The sequence below is a fragment of the Apodemus sylvaticus genome, chromosome 5, assembly GCF_947179515.1.
Source record: "Apodemus sylvaticus chromosome 5, mApoSyl1.1, whole genome shotgun sequence".
Lineage (NCBI taxonomy): Eukaryota > Metazoa > Chordata > Mammalia > Rodentia > Muridae > Apodemus > Apodemus sylvaticus.
Window position 1 is genome coordinate 124,092,291 of NC_067476.1, and position 20,354 is coordinate 124,112,644.

Genomic DNA, 20,354 nt, shown 5'->3' on the forward strand with positions numbered 1-20,354 from the left:
CATCTTACAAATGATTTTGTTCCAAAAACTCATTTGTGAGTTGGTTATTTGGAACTTAGAAGGCACTTTTCAATGGAAAAAAAATAAGTGCTACAAATCTTGGGTATGTTCCCAGAAGCCAGATTAACCCATCACATCCCGGTGTCTATGCTGCGTTCTGGTGTTTCTAGCCCAGACAGCCCATACATGTGAATGTGGCATGCTTTGCAAGATGCTGCTGGGGAGGCCTGTGGACACACGTGAGGATTTTGCTATTCTTATTCTTCCAACATAAGAGCGAGCTAATTGAAAGCATAGCCTAGCCACCGGTCCCCCAGTATTGGCTCTTACTGCAAGGGTTAGGGGCTGAGGTAGAATTACTCGGTGACAAGAGAGTTGGGTGCTAGGGTTCAAGTATCGAAATGCACACAGGAAAGACTGCAGAACTGAACAGCTTGCGGGACATAGAAGATGGTGAGACAGATGAAAGACTAAAGGAAAAGGTGTGCTCTCTGAGAACGTGAAACTGGGGAGCTAGATTTGGGTTAGAAACCTCTGCAAGGCCCAACTTAAAACTTCACATTCTGAAGCTTCAGAACTTTACAGTCACATTAAACCCCCGGGAGTTTTGTTGGCAGATAGCAAGCATTATATTTATGGAAAACTTCAATTGGAATAATCTAATTTTCCTGACATTCCCTTCCCCTAACACCCTAAGCAGGCATCTCTAAGGAAGGTAAAAAGTTATGGAGGATATAGAGTATGTCACAGATTCTGAGGCAGATATAGAAAAGGATTTCAGCCTTGATCTGCACCATTCTAACCTCAGATATAGTTAGCATAGATTGTAAGGAACATGAGAAAGGAAACAATTTAGTGATTGAGGGAAAGAGAATTCTCTGTAGAAGAGGTGTCACTTGGATCACTCACCTGTGTACTAGCAGGGTATCCTCATGCTAATTAATTGTCACAACAACCTGGGCTTCTTGGATCTAGATATACCAAGAGGGTCTGTATTTTGTTTGGTAAATGTTCTTCATGCTACTAAATGGTAGAAATTATAAGCTGTAAAATATCAAGAAAGACATAAAGGGCATCAGAAAACTGTTAATTCAAATAAAGCAATAGATACTTAGTCACCTAGCATAAGGCCAGAGTCTAGCAGATATTTATATTAGATTAAGAAGCTTTTCGCCTTCTGGGTTGACATTGCACCAGTTGTCCAACACAGGTTCCAAACTAGTTAATACATTTTTAGGTGAATTAGTGAGAGATCTTTGTCTCTCTGCATTGAGTAGGCTATAGTTGAGAGGCAGGGGGCAAAAATTGCTATTAAAAATAATCAGCATGTCTATTCTTTATGCCTTATTTCAAGAACAGAAAAGAATCTTTCTTTTTTCTTCCTTCCTTCCTTCCTTTCTCTCTCTCTCTCTCTCTCTTTCTTTCTTTCTTTCTTTCTTTCTTTCTTTCTTTCTTTCTTTCTTTCTCTTTCTTTCTATACTTCTTTTGTCTGTCTAGTTATCATCTAATTATCTATAATCTCTGTATCATCTATACAAATTCACTATATGTACTCACACCATATATGTATTTGTATATCATCTATCCATCTATCTATATTCATTTATATATACTCTCTATAGATAGAGTGTTGATATCAGCTCTTACATTATTAACTAAAAGAAACTCTTTACATTCTTCACAATCAACATTTTAAAGCCTAGATCTCTAATGAATCTATTCATCTTTCCTCTTACTTTGTTTGTGCTGTTGTATCACAGTGTTATTGTGAAGCAAACACTAGTAAATAATATCCCTATTTCTCAAGGCATTTTTCTTTGACTTGATGACAGTTTGCCTATAGTTCATACCACTTGAAAGTTAAATATGTGACTTGTTACACTGGGTGATGGTTAGCAATCTGGACTATATAGCTCATATGTTGAACATTGGGAAATGCAAACATATCCTTTTGTATCTGAACTTGAGCAAGAGCACATTTCTTCTTTCTTAATTCAGGGAAGATATGAATTACACGAGTTAGAGTCTCTGAAAGATGAGTGAGGGGAAAAAGTGAAGGAAGGAGGAAGAAGAAGGAAACTTAGAGGAGACAGAACACAACTAGAAGCACAGTGCTTATCTTAGTCAGTGTTCTATTAATGTGAAGAGACACCATGACTGTGGCAACTCTTATAAAAGCAAGCAGTCATTTGAGGCCTTGCTTACAGATTTAGAGGCTTAGTCCATTATTATTGAAAGCAGGGGACATGGCAGCATGTAGAGAGAGAAAGAAGACTGCGCATTGGCCCACACCCTGTAATATGCTTCCTTTAACAAGACTACACCTACTTCAAAAAAAAACCGCACCTCCTAATCCTACTAATCCTTTCAAACCTGTTGGCTAATAATTCAAATATATGAGACTTTGGGAGCCACTCTTATTCAAAGCACCATAGTAATGTTTTAAAATATTTATTTTCATTATTTTAATTATGTGTAGTTGTCTGTGCAAAGGGTATACAGAGCAGATTCCTCTCATACTAGCTATAGGCAATTATGAGACACTGGCATGGATGCTGGGAACTGAGCTATGGTCCTCAGCATGTATTCTTAAACACCAAACCAGCTCTCTAGTTCAAGAATATATTAATGGTAGAAAACATCAAAGTTTTATGTAGTATATGATGCTTCTTTGAAATTAAAAAGATATCCTATATACATATGAAATTAATAGAATACTATTGTAGATTTTTTAAGTTAAAATAATTACAAACTAAGTAATTTAGAAAATTGTATAGTAAAACATAAATTCTAAATTATCTTTTCTTTTATTAAATAATAATTTCATTATAACAATGTGTCTTTTGTTTAATGTTATCTAGGTATGCACTAATATATCCTGAGCATAAATATTAATTTATTACAAAAAAGTGGTGTATTAGGGAAATTTTTTGAAACAATTATTTGTGAATAAGTTTTAAAGAAAACCATGTGTACATTCACAATAGCAAATGGAGACGATAACTCTTTTGCCTCCTGTTATTAAAAAATGGATTAAAATTTTTATATTCCTAAATTTAATTGAATATTACTTAGGAAGTGCTATAATATATTGCAGTGTGAACAATGCTTAGAGATATTGTGCTAAATTGAAGAAGACAGTGGCAAGCATATACAAATATTGTATAATTCCCCCTGAAATATTGGAGTGGTCAAGTTTACAGGGACATAAAGTAGAATACCCACAACCAGAGGTTGTGTAAAGGGCTAAAGACCAGTTGTTTGATGGAAAGTTTCAAATTTACAGGATAAAAACATTCTAGAAATGTGGTCACAACAGTGTAAATATCCCTGACTACACTGAGCTACACACCCTCAATGCTTAGTGGTAAATTTTATATCTGTGGTATTTTGAACCTTTTTTTTTCTAAAAATCTTTCTAGAAATCTGAACATTCCATTGCTTTTTGAAGATATTCTCCCTCTTCATCATGTATCTGATGAGTTCTAGGATTTGAATGAAAAGCTACTATGCATGTTTTCTTATATAGAAGAAAAAAAAACAATTTAGGGCATATTTAAGTTAGAAGTTGCTTATACTGACTAACTAACTTTAAAAAAGTTAGTTAGAATCATTATGCTTGTCTAAATATTAAGCCACATTTAATATAATCTTAATTTTTAATAATTTACTAGAATAATAGATCAGAATATTTCATTTGCTGCACCCAAAAGTTGGGCTATTCTAACTAATAATCATGTAATCATTTGAAATAATCATAATTTATCAAAACAATGAATACATAGTATAAGTATTGTTTTAAATGCCCCCTGCTTTATTTGTCACATATTTATTTATAGGTAACCAAATGATAATGAGTGGACTTTGTTGATGGAGTATACCCCTGCTTTGACTGGTTTCTCTTTCAATAACATGATATTTTCCTTGGGCATTATCTAATATGTATACTAGGAAAATGTGTTATTCTTTGTTCAAAATTTACTCTAACTTGAATCATCGTTCAGGCTATTCAGAAATATCCACAACACATCTAATATCTGTATTGTCTGTCATATATTTTATCTCAATTTGAATGTTCAGTTCTTCCCTTTTAATGCTTGCTCACTTAAACCATGTTCTTGGCCTCATACTCTGTCCCTCTTTCATCATCAATCTATCATCTATGAATCTATTTATCTATATATGAATTTATATATGAATGTATGCATGCATCTATCTATCTATCTATCTATCTATCTATCTATCTATCTATCTATCTAATCTATCATCTAGCTACCAACCTAATCCATCTATTGTCTCAAAACCAGTAAAAGCTCTACATCTTTATCCACCAGTCTGGGTTTTGGTCAAAATCTCTATGTCTATTGTCTAGAAATTGTTGCATAATAATGATAAAACTTAGAATGCAAACAATCTTGAAATTAAGGCCCAAGTCCTTTTATGTGTGAGTTTTACATAATGTGCTACAAAACCTTTCTCCTGGGATTCTATGGCTATAACAGCATGTCTTTCTTATGTAGATAGTAGAAGGCCTATTACTGAGATGCTCGCTCTCTTTATTCACCCTTACAGAGATGATTTCTTATATTATATTGCATTATATTACATAAATGCAATTATTTCTTTGTTAATATCTACATAGATCCATCATAGTCTGGATACTTTGTAAAAATTATAGAACAGATCAGAGAAAAATATGCTTCTAAATTATCCTTAGATCTTAGCCTGTGGGATATTATTAATTATTATGAAAGGACTATTAATATGATAAGTACATTATGTGGTAGTTGTATCTGTGACAATTAGTGATTGATGCCAATTAGTAGCCAGTTAAATTTAGTTGTAGTCATTTGTGGGATGTGCTGTGTGTCCATCGGTCACAAGAGCTTTTTGTCCATTTCATAATTATACACAGAGTTGTAAACTGAAAATGCCATGTAATGTAATAAATTTCAACTCTTAGAATGGTTTCACTAAGAATACTTGGAACCCACACAAAACAACTGTGGAGAATATTTTCTTCAACTTACTAAATAGTTGCAATTATAAAACATTATTCTAGTATCTACAAACTTTTACATATGAGGCATTTTCCCATTAAATGATTTTTTTTTCCCTTGAGGAATGTCATGAGTAAATTTCTATACCATGAATTTCTAGGTCATAGCATTTATGTAACTGAATAAATGTTTCTTGGAATTTAATTTTTGTCTAGAGATATTTTGAAGCTGAGTCCTGTGCCATTTAAAAGGAGCTTATAGTCTACAAAATACACAGCAGCGTTTCTGAGGTATTTTGGCGTACATCTGGTCAGGTGCCATGTGCTCAGCAAATGCAGCACAGTTGCTGTCCTGGAGTGATTGACAGCTCCAGAATTCATCTTTCTACCCTTCTGTAAGGCCACCTTTTCAAAATTAGGGCCTGTGGAGAATCCAGAGTGATGTGCTCTGGATCCGAAGTTTTATCCGATTTGGAGAATTTACTTTCTCCTCTTGACTTGTCCACTTGGCCCTGGGCTGTTTCAGATTGTTAGTTCAACTCTGTGTGTCATTACCGCTCCAGATTTTGATCATTTAAGGTGAGATCATTTTAGTCATGTCATTACTACTTCAGCTTTGGGCCATTTCTAATGAAGTCATTTCAGCTACATTCTCACTAGGGTGAGAATCATTCCTCTCTGGGGTGTTTGGGTGAGGTCACCCATTTGTGCACATTTCAAGAATGTCATATATACTATTTAAATATGATGCAGGCACCTAACAGCTTCTCACAGATGTATTCCTTAAGAGGTAAGAGGTAAGAGTTACAGTCTTCACTGGCATCAGCTATGCACAGAGTTTTGATTAATGAAGTCTAGTAATTCTCTTTACTAGGAAAGATAACTTTGATTTTAGAGTGAACTCTTAGATTTCTTTTGAAATAGCCAAAAGTTAGTATAAAGTGTGCTGTATGAACTACCAAAGTGAGTCAACCTCAAAACTTAAAAACTGTAATGCTATGATCCCAGTGTTTATTATCTTTGGTCCCTTTCTATACCTGTTTTATGGGGGAGAAAGGTGGATCTAAAACTCTCATAGGCATAAATGAACAGAAGATAAATGTTCTATTGATTGGAAGAATTTCAGAACCCCAGTATTGCTGACATTCTGTGCATGCTCTAACTGGCTTACGTGATCTTGTAGAACTCAGGATCCATTGTCAATTAAAAATGACCTCCTAAGACTGACTTTAGCCATTCATGAATGCTAAATTTCATTAATTCAGTTTCTTTTTATTCTGTGACATTAACCTCACTACTCTCCTACATCTTTTTATTTCCATGGTGGTTTTTATTCTTAAGAATCAAATATTTTATTTTACCAGGACTTTGATAACTCTATACAGTCTGGATGTATAGAAGTGGCTGAATTATTGCCTGCAATTCCTTCTACTGGTCACCAAACTCCAGCCAGGTGGATTAAACCATTCTTAAGAGGAATTAAGCTTCTTTTGTATTTTTTTTTGGGGGGGGGGGTCTGGCTTTCATTTTACACACTGTTTCCTACTTCTGGTGTGAACACTAAGTTTAGCCATTTATCAGATTGGCCTTGTCTCTGACCACTTACTTGAGTTCAACATCCCATCATCCCAGCTTCATCCTTTTGCCTTTTGCATTTGATTGTCTGTGGGTTTGGAGGATGTGCCTGCTTCCCCCCGGGTGGCATGCTTCAGTACACTGGGGCCCATGCCTATCTTGGTGATTACAGTGCTGATTCCATGATGCTTGACATATAGCAGGCTACCAGATTGTAATGAATGAATTTTCATTATAAATTAAAATCTTATTAAGACACTTTATGCCTAGCAACTGACTTATTATTTTCTAATCTATATCTGATTTGACTTTAGCCCACATTCCCAGATTTATTTTTAAAAATTAAAAAGTATAAAGCAAAAAAGATCTTAATAAATTATGAATCTAGGCAACGTGCTATTTCAGTTAGATTGTAACAGTCAGAGGACCAGCATTATCGCTGTCAGGTGGTGCCTGCTGAGGAATGCCATGGCTTTCAACTATATGGTTTCTAGTCTAAGATCTGTAAAAAAAAAAAAAACAAAACCACACCAGTTGAAAGGCTAACAAGAATGTAGAAAAAATTCATAATGCATACTAGATACTGAGCTATAGGCAGTCAGTGGCTCCTGAGAGAAGCTGTTTTGGTTCATGAATGTGACCTCAATCCTGAAACAAACACACATACAGCAACGTTGAAAGATGTAATAGATTGCATATGTTTGCATGAACACATACACAATACATAGTATATATATAGTATATACAATGTATATACATATATTACATATATGTGTACATATATATTGCATATATGTATATACAATATATATATAACATATATATATATATATATATTAATTCTAGAAAAAGAAACCATATACTTGTGAATTGGGGTGGTAGAGACATGAGAGGAGATGGAGACAGGAGAGATAGGGTAGAAGTCACACAAGTACAATGTACACATTAACTCCCTGAAAGTAAAGAAAGTAGTTTAGAAAACAAATAAAGGATTTCAAAAGGAAAACCTTTCAGTGACAGCCCCTTAAGATCTTACTTGAGTATATTCCAGTTCTCTAGACCACATTGAAAACCAAAACAGAAAAACACTGCTTCAAACTGTGAAGTTCAGTGTTCTTTCCCTGGCCTGCATATAGGTGTTAAGAGTGCATCCCATTAACCCCAGCAGTTCACTAAGTATGAACTGTGACAACAACGTTACTTCTTTCTACTCAATATGAAGATTTAAAAAAATAGCTATAAACTTAACTGCTACCAGATTTTTTTTTTTTAAGGAAAAAAACTTTAAGTAGGGCGAATTTCAATTTTTTTTGGTGTCTTCACACACTCCTTTGGATCCATATAGTTCTACCTATTTCTGCTTGTTTATAATCTTGATACCTATTTCAGAGTAACCCAGCACTAGCTGTAGGATGTAGAACTGCCATGCACAATCTGTCCAATCATGATGTCATACATAGACTGCCTCCTGGAGCCTTAGCAATTATGAAGGCCAGTGGTGCGCCATCCTTCTGACCACTAGGAGCTCAGTTATAAGCAAGTGCAGCATACTTCAAGTCATGAGCTCGGACTGAACATTTATGAACATCTGACTTATGCTAGTCTACATTTATAGATTTGGGTGAGTTCCCTTAGTGGTAGTTTTTCTTTTCTTTTGAATGCTGAGAATCTTGTCATTGTTTTGTCCATCTTTAGGCTTATGGTCAGAACTCTAAGAATCAAGTCTGGGGAGCACTTCATATCATGTGTCCATATATGAACCAGCCTACTTTCTCTCTCCTTCTTGTTCACATTCAATTCACTATATCTCATCTAATTACTTTCTGTCAAGCTGAATTTGAGTTCTTTTGGTACAACAGGTTATTAATCCATTAACTACCATATAGATTGTCTGCATCATTTTGATTTTTAAGCCATCAGCCCAACAGGGAATTTAGAAAGCATTTCTGATACACTATTGGGTTTATCAAAACTAGTCTTTGGTAAGGTCATGCAGTCTTAACATGTGTGTGTATCTTACAATTGTAAGGAACAGTTTCAATAGCATAGCAAATTTCTAATTTTAAGGATGAGGTAAGAGTGTTTAATAGCATAACCGTTCTTCTAGAAAATTTAATAATTTGGGGAAAAAGAATATTTAATAGTAAATATCCATGACTTTATTTTTATAACAGTATTAAATATGCTTTGTAGTCATATCCATCAGTTTTCAACATCCAACAGGTTTTTTTTTTTTTATAAAAGTGTTTTATTATTACTCATCTAGGGACTGGAGAGAAGGCTCAGTGGCTAAGAGCACTGGCTGTTCTTTTAGGAGCCTCAGGTTGGTTTTCCAGTATCTACTTGGCAGCTCACAGATATCTGTAGCTTTAGCTTTGGAGGATCAGATACTGTCCCACAGTCATACCTGCAGTCGAAATACCAGTGTACATAAAATAAAAATAAAATTATATTTAAAAGTTTAGAAAAAATAAATTGGCCATCTAGATAGTTGAACTCATTTTTATAAACATGTTTCTTTAGTTAGCCTTCAAAATCTGGTTTTCCTCTAGTGTAGTTAACATAAGGCTGATCAATGGTCAGGAACTGCAGAAAATAGGATGTTATATATTTTAAAAAAACTAAAGTAATAAAGCTACAGTTACACATTCTTCTTATTAGTATGTCAGTAATGGTGATCACTCATGTTTATTAGTGGGTACCAAACTACTTATCAGTTTTCAAGTATGATAAATAATGTGAAGATCAAAAGACAGATTGCTATTATTGGGTTAAAGAAGCAGGGCTGCGACACAAGTGTCAGTCTGATTTTTGGATCCGTTGCAGATGTGAGAAAACTCATAGGAGGTGGCTGTGAATGAACTGTACTGACATTGTGAGGGCTGGGGTAGGTTGGGGTAGTTCACATGACTCAGATGGGGAGATAGGAGCAGCAGATATGAGGCAGTACTGGATCCCACAGTTCACTGTATTGGGCAAAGTAGAAGTATCATGGGATCCTAAAATATCACAATATCTTTGCTTCAAATCGTTAACAAGTTGGGTATCTGACCTTGATTGGGCAATAATTTTGGAATTTTATCCCTAACTTACTCTGGGATATGTGATACTACAAGCAAAGCTTCAGTTCAATATTTCACACTTTGGTAAGTGTGAAATATTGAGCCTGACTCTACACAACATAAAGAACAACTGAGAGTTTTTACTATTTTCTGGCATTTAATGCATCTTTCAATGGAAAATATTTGTATTCACTCAGTGCTTATTATTACTTAATGTAGTCCTCTAAATCATGATTTTAAATGAACTATTCAATGTGGTAGCTTCCTTGGTCTGTGGCCTCCTTCTCGATCCTGTCCCGACCATTCTTTTACCTCCTGAAAGTGAACATCCACCCTTTGTAAGTTTCTTTCTCCACTCAGTGTTTAGAGTACTTCCTTTCCCATTTACCACCTAGCAACAGAACCTCCAAACTCCTCACTGTTGAAAGGTTAGCTTTCTCTCTTCCACTCCCTGAAATGCTGCTGAGTGATAAGGGAATTTCCTCTTGTCTAGAATTCTAGTCCTGCTTTCATTATCTGCTGGATTCCTATGCAGTGCAGAAGCTGTTAGCTGCTCTACTGCACCGCCTCCTCCTTGTTTCCCAGACACTCCCTCAGCTCGCTGCTTGATCTATTGAAATCCCACACTTGAATCGTTTGCAGATATCTTCTCCTTGCCGAGGCATTTTCTGATGTTTCTGAACTGCTCCAAAGACCATTTGTCTTCAGTTCTTGGGGAAAGCCTGTCCTCTTCCTTTATCATAGAACTATCTGGGTACTTTGAAGAAGCCCGTGAACGTGATTCTAGAGAATAGGAAATCCTCATACTTCTGCAAAAGACTTTCAGAAAGCAATTTCTCAACAAGCACTTGCTGAAGCCTGGCTCTTGGCTTAGATGCAGTTTATTGAAACAGTCCCATGCTGTATACTGTCAGCATTTGAGCAATGCTTTCTGTGTCCAAGGTAAGGAGGCTGGCAAATGTATCCTTGCTAGCATGTTATGCTGGTGATAGTGCTACAAATTGGGGACGGTTCATGAAGTGGAAACTTAAGGGTTCTTTGGAAAATTGGTTGGATGAAGTTTTGCTGGGACAAACACATAAAGGAACGTTTCATTAAAGTGGACACAGGTGTTAAAGACTAAGATAAACTTGTGAAGAGACTGAAGCAGACACAGGAGAGAAGGATGTTCTGCTGAAGAAAACGTGATGAAGGATTCTTTGCTAATGATACACGTGTTTTGGTCTGCCTTATATTGAGCTGCATCTGTTAGGATGTCATAGAGAGAAATGCACCCAAAAAACCTCTAGTGGGGTGTTGCAGTTTGTTGCCATTTCAAAGGACTCAGGCTGATTGGATGCATATGCCTCTGAGGCAAGGTCTGTTCTGCGGCAAGAGCCGTGCTGAGGCAAGGCCTGTGGAGAACATGTGATGTTTGCAGAGTATAAAGAGGACTCCAGGGAGTGACAGAGACAGAGCCTGACTTGCTGGTAGAGCTAGCTGTGCAACACTTGGGTCTCAGGTCTTCACTGATCTTTGCTTCCCTGACAGAGGTTTAGCCGAGTACTTCTCCTGGTGTTCCTACTGGTCCCTCTTGCTGACTCAAGCTCAGGCTGAGGCCTGGCTGTCTCTGCTAGGTTGTGTCACCACTGTTGCTAACCCAGCTTTACTGAACTGGGTTGCCGGTATGTATCCATGAGGAGTTTGTGGATGGATCAAGCTGCTGCTGTCTGGTAACCTGTGAACTGAACTGCCAGCTTCCAGACAACACAGCTAGGAGTTGCTCCAAAGAACCTCTCTAAACAAGTCTACTCCCCCGACCCCATATCTTTTCTTTTCCGCTATTTCTAATGGGTGGTGGGTTACAATGGAGGTTAAAGTATTTATGAATCATCATTAAAGATAGGATTTGAAAAAATTAAAGTTACAGGTTCAGAATCCCATATACATTTATTTCACTGTACTCACTGCCCCTGTCAAAGAGTGATTCTTCCCTACACTCTCTCTGGTTTGTCCCTTTGATCCTCATTATGAAACAGCTTTTGAGATCCCTGTACTAGAACACATTGCAGAGATACCCATTCTCTATTCCTTGTATTCTTTATTAGGATGCTTTTTAAATGACTGCTTGTTTGGTTCACCAATCTAAAGTGCAGCTTCCATTTGATAGAGTTGTGGATGTTTTATTTGTTGTTGTTGTTGTTGTTGTTTTTTTTTTTTTTTTTGGTTTTGTGTGTGTGTTTGCTTGCTTGATCTTTAGTATATTATTCATCCTTGGGTCTGAGGTACCCATTTGTAATCCTTATGCCCAAAGCTAAAGCTCCTTCCATGGTGGCTTGCAAGCAGTCAAACTACTGTGTATTGAAGGTAATTTTGTCAACAAGGAAGATAAATCATCAAAGACCCCAGCATTTTCTCACTAAGAAATTGCTTTGCCTGGATCACTACTATGTTAAGGCATTATGTTTTTCATGACAACTAGCTCCACAAGACCTCCTTCCATATGCCTTCTTTCCTTCAGTGTCACATTAGGTCTGTGCTTTCTCTTTGCAGTGTCTGAGCTAATTCATGTTGACTCACACCGATGAGGCTGTTAAGTTTCTTTCCATCACCAAGAAAGATTGACAGTCACTTTCATTCCTCCCAGGGCCTGTGTTACACTTTGAACACAACCCTCACTTAGTCTGTCATGTAGCATGCTAGGAATTCCTTCATCTTGAACTATCTCAAGTGTCTGTACAAGCTTACAAGGCAGACACCTGGGGGTGGGGAGGGTCACAGTGTTTCTTCACAGCATGACAGATTCTTTCTCCTTTACTCATTTAACATCAGTAAATGTTGGTAGCATTGATTTGAATTTAAGGAGTGATTTTAAAAAGTAGCAAATCAAGAACAAACAGAAAATGTGACGTGTAGTGTTTTTTGATCTCTTGATCATAGACTGGGAGTTCACTCATTCACTACTTATTTCTTAGGTGTCTACTTGAGGTAAGATCTACAGTAGTCTCTAGACATACCTTGCCCATGTTAATAATGCTAATATGTAACTTGGCCTCTTAAGTGTCAGATAAGGAAACACAGCCCAGAACCGTGTCAGAAGTGATGTTAAAATAGAGAGCCGAAAATGCAGAGAGTGAGGGAAAGGATTTGCAGAGCATGTTCAGCAGAGAGTGATCATGGAAAATGATCGTAAGAAATGATAAAACCACAAGCAGAAAGATGTGTAGGAGAGCTTAGCATGATTCATGGACCTTATCTATAATTTCAAAATTATCAGACAGAGGCAGCATGCACAGGGCCAGCATGGATTTGTACCAGGCCTTCTGCACATATATTATAGCTTCCAGTTTAGTGTTGTTAAATGGGATTTATTCCTGAGTGTGCAAACTGGTAGTTCTCTGATTCTTGTTCCTTCTCTTGGAGTCTTTTCTTTCTGTTTGTCTTGTCCTACTTTAATGTGTTAATTTTTGTTTTCATATTATTACATTTTATTTTATTAAAAGTTTTTCTTCACCATTTGTTGAAAAGGCTATCTTTTTTCCACTGGATGTTTTTGGCTCCTTTGTCAAGGATCAAGTGACCATAAGTGTGTGGATTAATTTCTGGATCTTCAATTATATTCCATTGGTCCACTTGTCTGTCACTGTGCCAATACCATGCAGTTTTTAACACTATTGCTCTGTAGTATTGCTTGAAGTCAGGGATACTGATTCCCCCAGAATTTCTTTTGTTGTTGAGAATAGTTTTAACTATCCTGGGTTTCTTGTTATTCCAGATGAATTTGAGAATTGCTTTTTCTAACTCTGTGAAGTCCAAAATCTTAACTGAAATTTACCAGATCAATGTAGGTATAGCTGGGAAAAAGTTATTCTATCCATGTACAAAAGACTTTGCTAGTTGTGTGGCATTGCCAGAGTTTCAGGATCACAGGGAACAACATGGAGAGTGTTGTGTATGTAGGTGACCTTTTTCAGAAGGGATTTTAGTTCTTAAAAGGAGACTATGACAGGCTTTCTGGAGAGATGGCTTAGTGGTTAAGAGTATGGTTTAGTGGTTAGGAATGTGTTTGCTCTTGCACACAAACTGAGATTGGTTTTCTGTACCCAGATCAGGTGGTTCAGAATTACCTGCAGCTTCAATTCTAGGGTGTCTAATGTACTTTTCTGGCTTCTGTGAGTACTTGAACTTATGCATGTGATACATACATGTAGAGGAATTTTAATCCAGCAACATGGCTCCTGTGGCAAGAGATCACATCCAAAGAACTTCTATGTCTATAAGATCCAGATGGAATACAGACATGCCTTTAATCCCTTTAACTAGAATACTTTAATCGGTATAGTTAAGGTGAGTTTGATAGAAAAAGAGCAGTCTTGTTTGAAAGTGACATCTAATTGACAGGTAGACAAAATGATAAATCAGACAAATATTTGACAGAGAGGAGGCAGTTTTACCAGGACTGTTTTACAGAGACAAGTTGTAGGTAAAGACAGAACTAGCCAGAGAATGAGGAGTCAGAAGATTAGAACAAATTGCCAAAGTTATTTTGAGGCCAAGTAAAGCAATTCATTGAGAAGGAGAGAGAAGTCAGATTGAGTCAGTCAGTTTGAAGAGGTGTTTGAGGCAAAACATCTGAGCTGAAACAGCCAATGAGAATTCAGAAAGAACTAGAAAAGGTGAACTTATTCAGCAGTAAGTCTCCAAGATAACAATTGCATCTAGTAATTAAAAGTTACTTTTACACACACATGTACACACACACACACACACACACACACATTTAAAATAATAAATCTCTTTTTAAAGCAGCTTTCTCCAGCTTTGTGGAAAGAGGTAATAAGTAGAGAAAGCACAAGAAGGACCAGGCTAAAGGTGATAAAAATATCAAGTAGCCAAAAATACCACGGTGACCAAAACTTCCCAAGAGACTGAGCAGACAGGATGATCACAAAGGAGTTTCTTATGCTTTTGGAGACTAAAGAAATAATGAAGTAAGGATTGACATTTACCTGGCCAAGTTGATTCAAGTTGACAAAAAAGGGGGAATCTGAGCAAAAAAATGATCTAAAGTAAAAAGAAAAATAAGGACTTGTGTTTTCATCAGCCTAATTTTGAGATATGTATCAGATGTTAGCTGGATGCCTCTGGTGGACAGTCAGGTCACAAAGCTCAGCTTTGGGGAAAAGGCAATAATATAATTTAAAGCTATGTATGTGAAAGCTCTCAATAAATTCAGAGTCACTTTCCAGTGGATGAAGAGACTTTGTGTACATACATGGATTTCCTGGGTAAGGATCTGTAGTGAACACTTCAGTTCCCCCAACACACCAAGACACCCCCATTATCCATTCTCTGCTGTAGGCTAATGGGTTATGACTATACTGCGTGACTATATTGCCTTTTGACACATGATGAGGCATCTTCATGTGATGAAAATGATGAAAATTACCTCTTTTCTTCATGAAAAGAAAATGTTTAATTAATTTAGTTCCTTTCTCCCTTCTTGCTTGGATTGCACTTTTGACAGAGACTGTATTTTCACAGGATTAAAATTTTTGTCTAGGGCCTATAGCCACGGACCTCTAGCAACACTCTGCTCTGGCCCACAGTCTCATCTAGAAACTCCTTGCTAATCTTGGTACACGAAGTTCATTGTTTGTTCACTAAAACTTAGCTATACATGTGAAGACATCTGTTTCAATCACTATGTCTTTTTTATATAATAGGTAAGCAAAATTTATTCAAGTCATATTGCCAAGAATCTGCTGCTCTTTACAAATTACAAATTACAAAATATAAAATCGTTCACTCTTTCATACACATATTCAATATATTCCTATGAGATTAATGTGCCATTCTCAAAAACCAACTCCTCCAGTTATTTTTTACATGTATACAAATATATTTACCATATATTTATTTACATTCATATATGCAAATATACTGGGAACTCTTGGCTAATTTTATAAGTAGGCAGACATCAGATTATCTGACTAAGAAAATACAGTAGAGAGAGTTGGTGATGATCCTTTCCTAGGGAACATACTCTGAGTTGATAAAAGATATAGTTAGCTTCCCGCCCCCCCCCCCCGCCCCACTAAATTTTTTTTTCTTTTTTATTAGGTATTTGCTTTATTTACATTTCAAATGTTATCCCGTTTTCCTTTTTTTATTTGATATATTTTTTATTTACATTTCAAATGATTTCCCCTTTTCTGGCTCCCTGCTCCCCCGAAAGTCCCATAAGCCCTCTTCTATCCCCCTGTTCCCCCATCTACCCCTTTCCACTTCCTTGTTCTGGTATTGCCCTATACTGCTACACTGAGTCTTTCCAAAACCAGGGGCCACTCCTCCATTCTTCTTGGACATCATTTGATGTGTGGATTATGTTTTGAGTATTCCAATTTTCTAAGCTAAAATCTATTAATTAGTGAGTGCATACCATGATTGATCTTTTGAGACTGGGTTACCTCACTTAAATATGATGTTCTCCAGCTCCATCCATTTGTCTAAGAATTTCATGAATTCATTGATTCTAATGGCTGAATAGTACTCCATTGTGTATATATACCACATTTTTTTTGTATCCATTCCTCTGTTGAGGGACATCTGGGTTCTTTCCATGTTCTGGCTATTATAAATAGGGCTGCTATGAACATAGTAGAGCACATATCCTTATTACATGCTGGGGAATCTTCTGGGTATATATATATGCCCAGGAGTGGTACAGCAGGATCCTCTGGAAAGTGATGTGCCCAGTTTTCTGAGGAATCACCAGACTGATTTCCAGAGTGGTTGTACCAATTTGCAACCCCACCAGCAGTGGAGGAGTGTTCCTCTTTCTCCACATCTTCACCAACACCTGCTGTTTCCTGAGTTTTTAATCTTAGCCATTTTGACTGGTGTAAGGTGAAATCTCAGGGTTGTTTTGGTTTGCATTTCCCTAATGACTAATGATGTTGAGCATTTTTTAAGATGCTTCTCAGTCATTCGAAGTTCTTCGGGTGAAAATTCTTTGTTTAATCTATACCCCATTTTTAAGAGGGTTATTTGGTTCCCTGGGGTCTAACTTCTTGAGTTCTTTGTATATATTGATATTAGCCCCCTGTCGGATATAGAGTTGGTGAAGATCTTTTCCCAATTTGTTGGTTGCCGATTTGTCCTTTTGCTACCTCCAGCTATTTTATCACCTCTTCCTTGAACATCATTTATTCATTTTATAATTACTTAAGTTTTTTTAAATGTAAGACCATTCAAGTTCCTTTATTTTGATCATCCAAGTTATACATGCTTATTTTAATTTTATTTTTGATATTTGATATTTATTTTTGATAATTTTGATAAAATTATTTTAATAAAATAATTTTATATTTTGATATTTAAATTTGATATTAATTTTGATTTTCATATTTTATTATTTGATATTTAATTTGATTTTGATTTAAATTTGTTTTTGATATTTTTTATATTTTTGATATTTGATATTAATATTAATTTGATATTCTAATATGCATGCTATCAAAATAATTGGCCCGTTCTATTGTATGTCTTTTGGACTATTTCAGTGAGAACCAGCATGTTGCATCATTTTCCTTAAAACAATTGGTAAGAACTTGGTGACAAAAGTTATTGTTGATATAAATCCCCTACCTCTCCCACCAACACACCACATGAGACTAGACACAGTGGCTACTTTCCCAGGTTCTTAGGTATGGTTTTACTAATGTTGAACTTGGACTTGAGAGGTAACATAAAGGTAGAAAATCTACAGATATTTGCAAATGTGTCTGTCTCATTGAATTTAGATTTCCTTGTAATCTAGGTGTGTTTGCATGTGTGTGTGTGTGTGTGTGTTTGTGTGTGTGTGTGTGTGTGTGTGAGAGAGAGAGAGAGAGAGAGAGAGAGAGAGAGAGAGAGAGAGAGAAAGAGAGAGAGAGAGGATATCAAAATAGACTATTTCATAGTCACGGGTAGACTCTGCCTTGCCCAGCAGATACTGCACTTCTTGGCAGAGCTCCCAGGAGCATGTGCTATGACAGTGACAGTGAACTGAATTTTGAAGTAGAAAATGGCTGTTCTTAAAGCTGAGTCAGGCCTGCACTTCCAGAGAAGACATTGAGACTTAAACAGTACTTTCTGCTTTGTTCACATCTGAAAGCAAAGGTAGTCCTTGTGCAATGCTTTGAAATACTAAGCTTTTTGATTTTTTTTTTTTTTAAGAGAATCTACTTTTCTTTTTTTTTTTTTTTATTTGATATAATTTATTTACATTTCAAATGATTTCCCCTTTTCTAGCCCCCCCCCCCACTCCCCGAAAGTCCCGTAAGCCCCCTTCTCTTCCCCTGTCCTCCCTCCCACCCCTTCCCAGTTCCCCGTTCTGGTTTTGCCAAATACTGTTTCACTGAGTCTTTCCAGAACCAGGGACCACTCCTCCTTTCTTCTTGTATCTCATTTGATGTGTGGATTATGTTTTGGGTATTCCAGTTTTCTAGGTTAATAACCACTTATTAGTGAGTGCATACCATGATTCACCTTTTGAGTCTGGGTTACCTCACTTAGTATGATGTTCTCTAGCTCCATCCATTTGCCTAAGAATTTCATGGAGAGATGGCTCAGCGGGTAAGAACACTAACTGTTCTTCCAAAGGTCCTGAGTTCAAATCCCAGCAACCACATGGTGGCTCACAACCATCCATAATGAAATCAGATGCCCTCTTCTGGTGTCTCTGAAGACAGCTACAGTGTACTTACATATAGCTTTTTGATTTACAGCATAATATTAAAAAAGTTCTATATTTTGGAGCTTTTATGATTAGCAGTCTTTAACTGCTAAGAATTTGCAGATATACCCAAATCCCCAAGATTGCAAAGTATGTAGAGCTTCTAGTCCCAAACATAGTGTATAAAGGGACTCAACTGAGAAATTGTATGTTATATATGTATATGTGCATCACACACACACACACACACACACACACACACACACACGTGCACACGCATGCGCACACGCATTCACACGCACGCACACACACATGCGAGTGTGCATGTGCACATGCACACACCCCTCAGCACTATACTTGATATAAGGCATCTATTTAGTATCTTGAGGCAGAACCCTCACAGATGAAGGAAGATACTGCCAAGATCAAGTATACAAATGTTTTCTACATTGTAAAAACCAGTGGCATGCATATTAGAAAATGTAGCTTATACTCTAAATAGTTAGATCAACAATTCCTTGCCTTACACTCCCATTCTTAGTTATTTTCTCTGTCTGTTATTCTGACTGAAATAGTCTTCAAATAAGGAACTGGATAAAAGTCCCCTTTCACTGTGTTCTTGGAAGTTAGCATCCTTCTAGGATTTTCTAGTACATTTGTTCCTCAAACATTATGAAGTGACCCACTACTAAACTGGTAAACCAGTGACCAGGGCTGACTGTTGACAGCATGTCATTAGCCTTAAATTTATGCTGGGCATTATCTCATAAGAGTTTGGAAGAGAATTGCTTTTAATAGTGAAAGTGGAATGGTTCATGTCTTTTCTTGAGAATTGGGGAATAAAATATTAAGAGTTGGGAGAGACCTTAGAAATCATTATGATTAAGTTTTAAAAGTCTATAAATCTAAGAAACTTATTTTCAAATAAAATCTTAGAAACAGGTGCATGTAGGTAAATAGATTTTTTTTTCCAGATGAATTTGGTTGAAAGACTATGTCTGTGTAAGCATTCTCATCACTCTTCCAAATCATTACTGGGTACTTCAAAGTATACTTTGAAAATCTCCAATCTGTTGTGTCACAGACATTAAATTGATTAGATTGTTGGGACTGTAGATCTAGAGAATATCCCTCAGTCCTGCATCGCCTCTTTAAATGTTCATTAGATTCAAGACCATGTGTTTCATACTTTCTTAAGCATTGTCCCTGCACTTTTGTTTGATTATAATAAATCATTTCTGGATATATCAGAAAATATATTTATGGTTAATGAGATATAAGCTATGTATGTTTACACTGAAGAGGATAATGGTTATGATGATGATGGTTTTGTTTCTCATGAATAGTTAACAGGTAGAGTGTTGACTCAGACCCTTAGCCAGTAAGTATCTGACCACCTCCCACAGTACTCCTTTAGAAGAGCTCCCCTATGTTACTTAGCTAGTTGGACATGACCCTTCTCTCTATCAGTGTTTCTACTCTGGTGTACGGTTATTATTCTTGGCTAAGGGGAGAACAAGTGATAGTCTGGGGACATCAGATAAGTGGACACTTTTGTGGTCACCTTGAACTTCTCTTTTAATACTTGGCAGTGTTCACTTGACTATACCTTTAGCAAGAAAAGAGGATGATGCCCATAAATTAATTGGAGATAAGTGGAGATCCTTCACCATCAGGAATAGGAAGTATCCAAAGATTCGGTGACAGGTTCTGTCAATTATCATCATGGTGGGAAGCAAGGCAGCATACATGCAGTTATGGTGCTGGAGTTGCCGAGAGTTCTACATCAGAAGGCAGCCAGGAGGGGTCTTTTCCACACTGGGTGGAGCTTGAGTACTAGGTGACCTCAAAGCCCACTTACATAGTGGTACACTTTCTCCTACAAGGCCACACTTATTCCAAGAAGGCCGCACCTCCTAATAGTGCCACTTCCACTTCCCTTGAGCCAAGCATATTGAAACCACCACCACTGAAACTCCTAGAGATGTTGAAAATCCAATGGGGCTGTGTGTATAAACAT

The 20,354-nt window shown here is 36.7% G+C and overlaps 1 protein-coding gene and 1 pseudogene across 11 annotated transcripts in view; both read left to right on the forward strand.

The window, feature by feature from the left end:
- The window catches only part of Macrod2 (mono-ADP ribosylhydrolase 2), a 2,114,706-nt gene that overhangs the window by 717,724 nt on the left and 1,376,628 nt on the right, over window positions 1–20,354 (forward strand). The gene's annotated exons all lie outside the window — the stretch shown is intronic.
- Window positions 402–20,354, forward strand: part of LOC127686430 (zinc finger CCHC domain-containing protein 9-like) — a 42,717-nt pseudogene continuing 22,764 nt past the window's right edge.